This window comes from Diabrotica virgifera, chromosome 1 (assembly GCF_917563875.1).
Source record: "Diabrotica virgifera virgifera chromosome 1, PGI_DIABVI_V3a".
NCBI lineage: Eukaryota > Metazoa > Arthropoda > Insecta > Coleoptera > Chrysomelidae > Diabrotica > Diabrotica virgifera.
In genome coordinates, this window is record NC_065443.1 from 260936646 (window position 1) to 260949497 (window position 12852).

Sequence of the window (12852 nt, forward strand, 5' to 3'; positions counted from 1 at the left end):
ATAGTATGGAACAAACATGGCATTTATCTTCTTCGCGATGTACCTATCCGTGATGAATGTTGGTGATCATCATGGCAATCTTCATTTTATCTGCAGCAGAGCCAAAAATCTGCAAAGATGTTGTGTTGAACCAGGTTCTTAGGTTCTTCAACCAGGATGTTCGTCTTCTTCCTGGACCTCGCTTTTCAAATATCTTTTCTTGCAGGATAGCTTGTAGGAGGGCATATCTGAATTCATTTGGCATAATATCTCCAAAGTATCCTAACTTTCGAGATTTGATGGTGGTCAGTACCTCTCGGTTGTTGTTCAATATTTTGAGGACCTCCTCATTTGTGACCCGGTCAGTCCATGGGATTTTAAGAATTCTCCGATATAGCCGCATCTCAAATGCTTCTAATCTTCTGCACATATTTTCGTTCAAGCTCCACAATTCAACGCCATAAAAAGAACAGAGAAGATGTAGCATCACAGCATTCCTACTTTTATATCAAGAGACAGGTTGTGGCTCTTGAAAAAGGCCCCCATATGGTTGAAGATGGCTTTAGATTTTTCTATCTGGTGGACCGTATAGAAGTTGTTGTATTTACAGGGTATTTTATGGATACAGTTCTTTTGAGCTCTTTTCAAAATTCTCAACAAAAATTTTCAACAAAAAATTTTCAACAAGAGATTTTCATTAGGTGGAATGGAAATTGAAACGTCAAACTTTGGCTAGTCATAAATATAATTTTAGTTATAATCAGTTGTGAGTTAATCCCATATAAAACAAGACGATTTGACTTTTCCAACACCTGATCCATCAAACAGAATCTCACGACAAATATAAGTTCCCCATCTCTATTCACTAGACCCATTTCTTTAAATAAATCGGAAGCATTTGCGGATATACCGGAATGTTGATGGAAATAGGTATCTACGTGTTGTGCTTCACTTTACAATACAAACGATACTTGAATACATACATTCTAGCGTAAAATTTACCTAACGAATAGTACCTATAGGCAAAGCAATAAAGCACTACAATCGGCCTTCCCTCCGAAAAAAAAAACGAAAAGACGGATCTTAATAATTATTTTTGCATTTGATTCGTAAATGCGCCAGGAAATTTGTGACACCGAGCAATGATACAATATTGAAAAATTGCATACAAAAATGCATTTTTAAAATGCGTCTCAAACAGACAATAAAAAAAATTCAGAACTCATCAATTATCGGCGGAAATGAGTTCAATTTTGTTACTCTAAGGTTTTTGGGGTCGCTGAAAACGAATATGACGTCGTAATTGATCTCAAGAGTACCCGGTGCCCAAGGTACCTACTGTTTACATCGTCATTAAAATTCATTAAAAACTTCACAAAAATCATACTCGGGGGATTTTTAGAGTCACTAACGACGAATATGACATCGGAAGTGATCTACGGAGTACCTGTTGCCCAGGGTACCTACTGTTTACCTCGTCTTGTGGAGTTTTCGGCAAAAAATTAATTAAAATATCAGTCAAAAATCATTACTAAAAGGGTTTTTGTGGTCCCTAACGACGAATATGACATCCAAAGTGATCCCCGGAATATCTGGTGCCCAGGGTACCTACTGTTTACCTCGTCTTCGGGAGTTTTTGGCAAATTCATTAACAAATTAGTCAAAATTCACTACTCGGGGGTTTTTTGGAGTCTCTGACGACGAATATGACATCGGAAGAGTTTTCGGCAAATTCATTAAAAAATTAGTCAAAAATCATTACTCGACAGGTTTTTGGGTCTCTGACGACGAGTATGACATCGGATGTGATCTTCGGAATACCAGGTACCCAGGGTATCTACTGTTTACCTCGTTTTCTGGAGTTTTCGGCAAATACATTAACAAATTAGTCAAAATTCATTACTCGGGGTGGGTGCTTTGGGGGTCTCTGACGACGAATATGACATCGGAAGTGATCTCCGGAGTACCTGATGCCCAGGGTACTTGGAAAATGCAAGCAAGGGACAGAACAGAATGGCGTAGAAAGCTTGAGAACGTCGAGGCCCTCTAAGGGCTGTAGCACCAAGATGATGATGATGAGGTCCACTTAAGTACAATAATTATAATCAAGGAAATTGGAAAAGAACTTTCGGACAGTTTGAGGATCCTCAATAAACGAGATATTAAAGCGGTCACCGAAATGGTAACTGAACAGTGTCATTTAAGAAAACACCTATACAAACTAGGTAAGGTAAATGAATCATGGTGCATAAAATGCGAAACGGAAAAAAGACTGTCATACACATCTTATACATTGCAATGTCCTAAGTGATAGGAGGTAGGAATTTACTGCTTAACTGAGGATTGAATAGAACAGATCCTAAAACTACAAATAAGGAAACTTTTGGCCTTGGTTGAGACTACTTATTAGAGTTTAATTGAAAAAACAAGGTATTATATTAAAAGGTCTTACGACCTAGTTCCAGATATTAAAAAGTTTTGCTTGAACGAAGAAAAAGAATATAGGTTTAAAGGCAGCTTCTCTGGTAAATTCAAATTAGATTGATATATTATTAGTGTACAAAACTTACTTCAAACTAGCAGAATTGCAGGTTTCTAATAAATTAATAAAGCAGGATCTCTCTGATAGTATGTGATTAGCCATTATCAGTGATTGTGTCACAAATGATATACCTACAAACAAAACAACAAAAATCTTGCTAATCGTTCAATATCTACTTCAGTATCAAATTTGTAGTGTAGTTTTGGTTGATATGTGCGTTTAACCAAATTTTTAAGGAGAGCCATTTGAAAAGTTTTGAATCATGTTTTGCCAACCTAAAAACAAAAAGTAATAAACTTTCTCATTTTTAAGGGTTGTGCCTTCATCATAGATATACCAAATTCTACCAACTTGAAGAAATGTTATTAAATAACATGTCAACAAAATAATCGGACATATCAAAAAATTGGACTTATCAAGTTTTGCTATACCACTACAGATAATACCTCCAGTATTAAACTTTAATTACAGATATAATTTAATTTTAATTTATCGAAACCAGAATTTTGATAAATATTCAAGGATAGATTGTTCGTAATTAATTGATTAAATGCCTGAATTGATTTAAATAAGAACTGATGAAGTCAGAAACCCAATAATAAAGAGGTGACTTTCTGGAAAAATATTTCTGGAATCAACACCCCATAGTCGCCTTAAGACATAAAAGCGGAATTAGGGGAGAGAAGTGAATAGAATCGTGGCACAAGTGATAACCATCACTAATGGTTGTAAACATACATTTTCCAGTATTTCATTAAGCCATATAATAAAAACATACATTTGATTTTAAAATAAAACCGGGTCCCACAAAACGCGAAACCCTATTCTACAGAATCATTCGCAACCCCTCATTTAAACATAAACACAAACAGAAAGAGACGGCATATCCTTTATGGGGGCCGCTTTTCCGGATGTAATGTCCGGTTCATCTCCGACTACTATGATATATTAATTCATTTAATTCGGACCTTCAATGATTCAAAGTGACCCGTCCAGCGCTCAGTGTCGGTCGCCATCCACCCTACTCATTGTTGAAGGCAGAGGTGGCGTAACCGATTTTACGGCAGGTTGATTTATGGACACGAAAAAAGCATAACATTTGTTAATATATCGCAGGAATGGAACTGCTGGAAGGAGAATAAAAACGGATTGACACTTTGCGGTCTCATAAACATTAGGAATTCAAACAGAACGTAATGAAAAATACAATAATATAAGAGGCTCTGAAACTGTTCTCTTGTAGCTTAGATAAAGAATTCCATTTCATATTTGGTTAAAGCTTCGATTTACAATCCGAAATCATTATTTAGACGTGATATTCTAACTTTAAATTCGGCTTGCCGCACCGGCAAAAAACCGGATGGACACGCATAATTAACAATTAAAAAACTACGGTCCAAATGGAAGTTAGACCCGATCACCTTTCGGAATCTTGAAAGGAACTGTTTAAACTTTAATACAAGTTATTGGCACCCTTAAAAGTACTACCGTAAAATGGGGTGAGATTGATCTCCCGGGGTGACATTGATCATTTGTTGTTGTATCACATATATGTAGATACAACCGGCAACAATGTAAAATTGTTTCTGGGCGTGGCACTATTCATTTTTTGGATCTTGACTATGATCAGTTCACGTCGTTGTTAGTTTGCAATTGGCATTGGGAAGAAGTTCTGTGGCTTTGAAATTAACCATAATTTTTGTCCTATTTTTATAGTTTGTGTACTTTTGATGGTAGAGGAAGAACAGAGGTAAGTTCGCTATTTCTGGTGTTATAAAATTATTTTGTATGGTTCTGTAATAATAATTTTAGGTATCTAGCATTTTAACTAACGCCAGCTTTTTTAAGATGGCGGATAACATTGAATGGGGTGACATTGATCAAGTGATCAATCTAACCCCACGTTACGTACGTTTCAGAAATTAATTTATAATTTTTGTTACAGATTTAAGAATATCAATCAAAATGAGAAGAACGTACAAAAGACAATTAGGCAGTAGAACGTATGGCAATTTTAATGAAGAACAAGTTAATCAGACGTTGCACGATGTATTGGAAAATGGATTATCGCTAAGAAAAGCCGCAAAAAAATACAAATTGTCCTACGGGACTTTAAATAAAAAGTACCATGGAAGGAAGATTAAGAAAATAGGTGGACAATCTGTATTCACATAAGAAGAAGAAGTAGCCATTATAAATATCATTTTAACGTGTGCAGATTGGGGATATCCTCTAAGTGCAATGGATTTGAGAATGTTCGTCAAAAGTTTTTTGGACTTAAATCAGCAGGATCGAGGAAGATTTTCAAAATAATTGAAAATGACATATCCACTTTTCCCTTCAAGGAAGTAGTTGCCTTACTACCAGATCCAATACTTGAGACGATTTCTGATAGGATACAAAAATATCATTTTCGCGGAGAAATTAATATAAAAGAATGTTAAATCAAATTTTATTTTTTTATAAATTGTTCTGAATTACATTTTTAGTTGTTAAAATATGTTTTTTTTGTGTAAATAAAGAATAGTACAATAAAAATAGTGTGATCATTCTCACCCCGCATGATCAACCTTACCCCTTTGTAAAAATTCGAAAAACTGTCTGACCGAATTAGTCAGGGTTAAGATTGATCATATTCTATTTAAAAGCACTACTGTTTCATGCTATAAAATCATCATGATCAATCTCACCCCAGTCAGGGGTCTAAGATTGATCACCCTTTTTTTATGAGATAAGTGGATTTTCTTAATAATTAAAACAAAACTAGTATTAAATCACTACTCTTTAGATATTAATATAACATGTGAAGTGTTTAAATATAGAACAGTCACAAAAACGTTTAAAATATAAATCAAATAAAGTTAAAATTGATCAATCTCACCCCATTTCACGGTAATTCAAATATGAGTTTTTAAGCCTCGAAAATGCGTATTTTCGGATTTTTTAGAATTTAAATCACCTATAACTCGAAAACTGTCAATTTTTGGGAAAAATCACAAGCTTTCTTGTTTAGAATGACCAAAAAAACCTAAAATATATTTTTTGGAGCAATAAAAGGTGATCTTATGTATTTGTTTAAAAAAATTGTTTAAACAATTTCTGGCCAAAATTCCGTCCGGCACCCTTCAGATTTGTTTAAAGGGGATATTTTTGAATATGAATCCGCAGAGAAACCGAATTAGAAATGTTTTTGAGACGGGAGCGGTCTCACCACATGAACTATCTGGTAATAGCAGGAAACTTGTATTTAACATTAACATAATTTCATAGCGTGTATAGAGGAAAGGCTGTAAATATGGGCTGGTCTTGTAATATGGGCTAGGTGGGTTTCACAGCTATTCGTTGCAGATCTCTACATTTTGACTATTTCAAATGGTATTTGACGAAGTTAAACTATCACCGTAGCGATGGCACCACTGTGGTAGATATTTCCCAGTTTATAATAATTGTTTGTCGGTTGGTGCGAGTGTCAAAACTTTTTCGGGTAAGTTGATAAATTCCAGTATTTAAAAATAAACACGAATTTCAAAAAAAAGTTTGTGTCACGTTGAAGCTCTATTATTAGTCTTTGATATATGCTAATGAGTTTTCTTCAAATTGTCTGCTTTTAGACATAACTTCTTTTGTTGTGCAAAGCAAGCGTGCTTACAATATGGGCTATGCCTCTGTTTTCATTATGGGCTAGTGGCCCATATTTAGAACAATGTAGCAATGTAGCATTTGTCACCACTGATATTTAATGTATATAGTGAAAGCATCTGTCAGGAAGCCCTTTTGCAAGCAAATGAAGGAATCGTAATCAATGGAGAGGTTGTAAATAATATTCGATACGCAGACGACACTGTACTAGTTGCAAGAACAGTAGAAGAATTACAACGATTACTTACAAACATAAATATTGCTTGCAACAATTATGACATAAACATTAATATCAAAAAAACCAAGTATATGGTCTTCAGTAAAATCATGACACAACCAGCACATATTAGTATAAACGGCATTCAAATTGAAAAAGTATCAAGTTATAAATACTTGGGAACTTTAATAAACGAAACTGGAGACCAAAACAATGAAATAAAAAGACGTATCGAAATTGCCAGGGCCACCTTCATAAAGATGAGAAAATTCTTCTGCAACAGAGATATAAGCATCCCTCTACGATTAAGAATGCTAAGTGGCTACGTATTTAACACGCTATTATACGGTGTAGAGGCCTGGACTCTCAAACAGAACAACATAAAAAATATTGAAAGTTTCGAGATGTGGTGCTACCGTCGAATGCTGAAGATAAGTTGGGTTGAAAGAATCACAAATCTTGAAGTAATACGGAGGATAGGAAGAGACCCAGAAATTTTATTAACGATAAAACGAAGAAAACTCGAGTATTTGGGTCACCTGATGAGAGGTCATAAATACGCATTACTTCAAAATATAATGCAAGGAAAAATAGAAGGAAAACGGAATCCAGGCCGTAGAAGAATGTCGTGGATGCGGAATTTGAGAGAGTGGTTTGGCTGCACCACTAATGAACTTTTTAGGTCAGCTGTAAACAAAGTCAGGGTAGCCTTGATGATTTCCAATCTCCGATAGGAGTGGCACAAGAAGAAGAAGAAGAGCAATGTAGGCAAAACGAAGTAGGAAAAGGCAAAGAAAAAAGAAAAGGAAAAGAAATAAAAAAAGGAAAACGTAAGCAGCTTACCAAAGTCACAAAGAACCAAAAAAGAAATCGGTTTCTAGTAGCGAGGATGAGGAGGAATATGTGCCTGCAGATGATGAAAGCGATTACAATGAGTTTCCTTCCACACAGCCTCCACAAGACGCAGCTGACGTAACGTGTATGTTTTGCGAAGTACTTTTTTCAGAGGATAATCTTGGTGAAATATGGGTCAAGTGCTTCTGTTCCATTTGTGGGCACATAACGAGTGCGCTGGGGCCGAAAAAGAAGAATATCTGTGTGACTTTTGCAAATAGTTTTAGCCTATGAGTTATTTAATGTATTTTTTGTATTTTAGATATTAAAATATATTTTTCACGCATTTATCTCATTTCACACAAATTTAAGACACATTTTTCGGGGTAGCCCATATTTAGGATCATTATTCAAACGGCGCAAAAGTACAATTTTTCATTATTTATACATTTAAAACAGTTGTATATTTTTTAATCAATTTGCACTTTGGGCAGGTTATAAGTAACTAAATGTAGGTATTCTTGCATACCTTTGGAAATAAAATAGAATTTTTATTCTTTTTTTACAAAGAAAAATAAAATGGGTAGCCCATATTTGCATCCTTTCCTCTAGTACTTACAGTTTCCACTAAGTATGAAAAAGATACGTCAAATAGTTTTAAAATACCGAGCAAAAATATTTTTTTTATTTTTAAATAAAACACCCTGTAACTCAATAAGGAGCCATATTTTATTTAAGTGATTTTGGTTAAATCTTAATATTTTGAGGTCTAGAATCGACAACTTGAGGTTAGACATTCTTAATGAATCCCCCTCTATAAGCAAAACTATATCTTTTACTATAAGGAAAAAACGAAGAAAAAAAATTACAAAAAAATTTGGTAATTAGTGAAAAATTCCCAGGAGCTCGATTATCGGAAAAGCATTTCAAAATGTTTATTTCCCGGAAAGTTATTAAAAAACAAATTAATTATAAACAAATTAGAACAATTTCCAAATGTCATTTTAGAGGGAAGTGAAATTAAAATTTGAATTTATCAATACATTTATCGAAAACATACATAAAAATAAAAGTATTGAGATTTTAAACAGGTTTATATTCTTTTGGTAACAACCGCGTTTTTGCAATTGGAAATATAGTAACATTTTATAAACAAATATCTCATAAAATATTAAATATTTTTTAACCAATTTTTTTTGCTTAATACTGGTAACATAGCGCAATTTCTTCTATTAAATAAAATAATTTGTAGTGCTTATTTAAAACGCAAAAAAAATTTTTTTTGCAAATTTGAATTTTAAATTTTATATATAATTATTTAAATAAATAGGGGGTCAATTTTAATTTAGTAAGTCTTACGTAAAAGATTTATGCTTCAACATTGTAGAAAAAAATCCTAAAGACCTTCATTAAAATATAAATTACCTCAGCAGTTAAAAAAGTAAATATTGTGCAAAAATGACCCATTTTTAATTATTTAAACAATGATCCCCTCATATGATTTGGATACTTTTTTGAAATTATCTTTTGCATTCACCTAAACTTTGATATAAAATTTATTCCAACCTGTACGGAATTACATTTTGATTTTTTTTTTTTATTTTATTATGCTAAAAGTACAACTTACACGTGACCCGTCAAAATGGCCTAGTCAAAACAGCCCCGTCAAAAAAGCCCCGTCAAAATAGCCCGGTTACAAAATAGCCTCGACAAAATAGGCCGTAAACAAAATAGCCCCGTTAAAATAGATCGCACACAAAATAGCCCCGGTCAAGACAGCCCCGGCTAAAACAGCCCCGGCGACAACACCCTCAATAAAAAGTTTTACCTTTTAACGGAGTACCATTTATTTTAAATCACTAATTTAATTGGGAAATAAGCCACAATTTAACTTAAAAAATTTTGTTAACGTTTCGACATCCACTTCGGACATCGTTGTCAAAATACAAAATATTAATACATTATTAAACAAAACAGTTTTGTTGCTTAGTAAAAAAATTCTTCCAATAATTTAATTTAATCTGACTCATTCATATCGGCAATTCAGACATACGAGTATGGTGCAAATAAAAGGAATGTATTCGTTATTTCGTAAACCCGCGACGTTAAGGAAAAATCCTGAAACAGGTCGATTTTTATTTTTAAAATTACGATATTTTGTTATATATGTCATACTAGTGACGTCATCCATCTGAGCGTGATGACGTAACCGATGAGTTTTTTAAATGAGAATAGGAGTCGTGTGCTAGCTCATTTGAAAGGTTATTTAATTCTCTATTCAGTAATATAAACATTTACATAAATATTTATACAAGGTGTCTAAAACCTTTTTTTAATTTAAGTTATTTGACTAAAAAAAAGAAGAATGTATGTAATTTATTTAATGATTATATTTAAAATACATTTTACTGCTGTCAGCAATCAGACAAAAATGTTTATATCACAAATAAACATTCATTTTCGCTTAAATTAAATGTTCAAACTTCCAAGAGGCAGATGGCTGGCGAAAGGTGGCTTGAACATTGAATTTAGTCGAAAAGCAGAACATATTTAATCGAAACAGAAGACAGGGTTCGAGCATAGGCGTAACCAGGGGGGTTTTGGGGGTTATAACCCCCCCCCCCCATTGGGGTGGACTTTGAGCTTTATACGCTTAACACCATACCCCTCAGAGACCTTCCAGTAGTTGTAACCCCCCCCCTCACAGTAGTTGTAACCCCCCTTAGGATCATCCTGGTTACGCCTATGGGTTCGAGTTCTCTGAAAAGGCCATTTTTATCTAATGTGGTTAAGATAAAAATCAGAATAGAGTATAGAGGATAATTACCATTTCCGAAAAAGAGTATTTTTAAGGGATTATTTCTTGAGATGTTTAATAAAATTTCTGGGGAGTTTTTGTTAGTATATTTAGCATTAAATCTGATTGATTTACTCTTCGAAGTTGACAGTATGTTATTACAGCTAAAGTTAAGAGGATTTCAAGATCGAATTCTGACTCTTTATACACTTATTTTGACCGCATTGGAATGTGTAAGTATATACTTTCGATCCAGCTATTTTGTGGGCGGGGTTATTTTTCTCTATTGTCAAAGGACATCGCACACGTCTTATGGAAAATATAATGTCACTCAAATTCAATAAAACTTATACGAATAGATTCGTTTGAAATTAACGGTCAAATCTTATCATTGCGCCAACTCTTAATTATGATTAATTATGGCGCAAATTGCAATTAAAGTTTATCGAAATCACATTTTTGTAGTCAGTAAAAGTGTCAGTTAGAATCACTATTGCTCTGGATGCTATTCAAAAGAGCTTAAACCCCGCTGGGCCTAAGCGGATTAGTGAAACTAATCCGCTGATTTATGGAGTACCGACAATTTGGGTATTTTAAAATATTTTTTCTCTCTCTAACTTATGTACGTACCCATTTGATTTCAGATTTATTTATATCAATTTCTGCTCTTATTATTGAAAATATAGAGTTGGCGCAATGATAAGATTTGACCGTTAATTTAAAACGAATCTATTCGTATAAATTTTATTGAATTTGAGTGACATTATATTTTCCATAAGATGTGTGCGATGTCCGAAGACAGTTTATGTTTCCTTTCGATTCAGAGGCGATGCACAATCTCTAGACAGCTGTTTCTGTGTTACAAATTATCTCAGTAGAGCTGCGTGCACACCTCTGAAGCAAAACGAAACTATTTAAGTGGAATTTTAAAAATGGTTTAAAATCCACTTTTGGGAGGCTGCAATGACATCTCTGTCTAATCTCGATCGAGATTAGAAAAAGAAGTAGAGGAAGACCACCTACTCGTTGGACTGACGATTTCAAAAAAATGTCAAAAAATTGGATGCAAAGTGCTCAAAATAGAGCACAATGGACAAAAATGAGGGAGGCTTTGTCCAGCAGTGGACGCAAAGGGCTGGATGATGATGATGATGATGATGATGATGATGATAATGATGAATAACATCTCTGATAGAAAGGCAAAAAGTCTCAGATAAAAAATTCACTATTAAAATAAAAATTTAAACAACAAATAATTATTTAAATCTGAAAACTTTCCTTGTTGGAACTTCTTTCTGGCACATCCTTAATCTCTGCCTTTTACAATTTATAAGAACAACAAACGACGAATATAGAAAGTAAAAAGGTCTCTACCTACTATATGCAGTCACATTCACAGCATAGAGGTCGGCGTGCGTTGGTCGCTTGTGTATATATCCAAAAAGCATTAATAGCCCAATAAATGACCGTTTTGGAGTGTAATTTCCAGGGGCAACTCCGAATTGCATGAAAATTTGGATTTAGGTTCTACTTACTCTCCACTTCAAAGTTGAATTTGTGCCGTTGGTTGCTTTTACTTGGGGGGTGACATTTACCCCTTCTCGGGGGCTGAAAAACGCGTGTATAAAATAAGGCCGGAAATGGATAAATTGACTTATTTTAAGCACCTTTTGTTCTATAAAGTTTTTTACGTAAGTCAATACTTTTCGAGTTATTCGCGATTTAAAATGTTGATTTTTCGACAAAAAACTACGTTTTCAGACTGTTTTTCCCAACTAACTCAAAAAATAAATATTTTATCGAAAAAAATATTTTTAGCAAAAGTGTAGCCTATAAAAAAACGAAAAAAATGGCAGTAAAGTCTACAAATTGAGTAGAAGCAAAGTTGTAGCTCATGAAAAATACGTTCTTATTCGTCTAATTCCAACTCGAATAATTCAACGCCAAATTACCGAAGAAAGAAGCGTTTTTCGGGAAAACCTTATTAACATTTTTAAAGTATGGAAAAAAGCTTATTACTTGTTTTTTTACAAAAGTTTACAGCATCAAAAATAAACGAGTTACACTGAAAAATGTTGGCCCCTTTTTTTGTAAAAAAAATCGTGAAAACCTCCCTCTATTTAGCACCCTAAATGAAATTAATCGTTTGGCTTTACCATATATTTTAACTGTATGTGTATTGTTTATATGATCTGTAAGTTTGATTGGTTTGAAGTGATTATTTTTGAAAACATTTGGTTTTATAATAAAAAAAAATTTCTAAAAATTTTTGAAAAATTTAATTTTTTCAAAATAGCTTAAAAAGTATTAGTGACAAGAAAAATCTTGAGTAAAAATATGTAGGTTTTACTATTATAAATATGCTAGTTTCAATTTGTTTCTCCGTAAGACAAAAATGGTTAAGATATGGCTGTTCAAAATTTGCATACACTCGTAATTAGTGACCCATTCAAGCTTTCTCAATTATAACCCTTTCAAAAATAAACACTTTAACCTTCGGAGTACGAAGACTGGGTCAAGCGTGACCCGAAATTCAGTTATTTCTTAATATTTTATGAAATAATTTTTTTACAAATCCGATTGATCGTAAGTTCTCCTTATTTGTTTCAATCTATTTTTTCGTATATAATTCGTGAACATGCAAATTACAGTTTTTTCTCTACGTAACATCTATGATGCCGGGTCAGTCCTGACCCGGTCTTCGGATTTCGAAGAATATTTTCAATATGTTTGTAGGTACACGGAACAACAGCCGTCTCTGTTTACGGGTATACGTACAGTGGAACCCCGATAAGTCGGCCTCCGATAACCCGGAAGTCCGGCTAACCCGAACCGATTTTCATC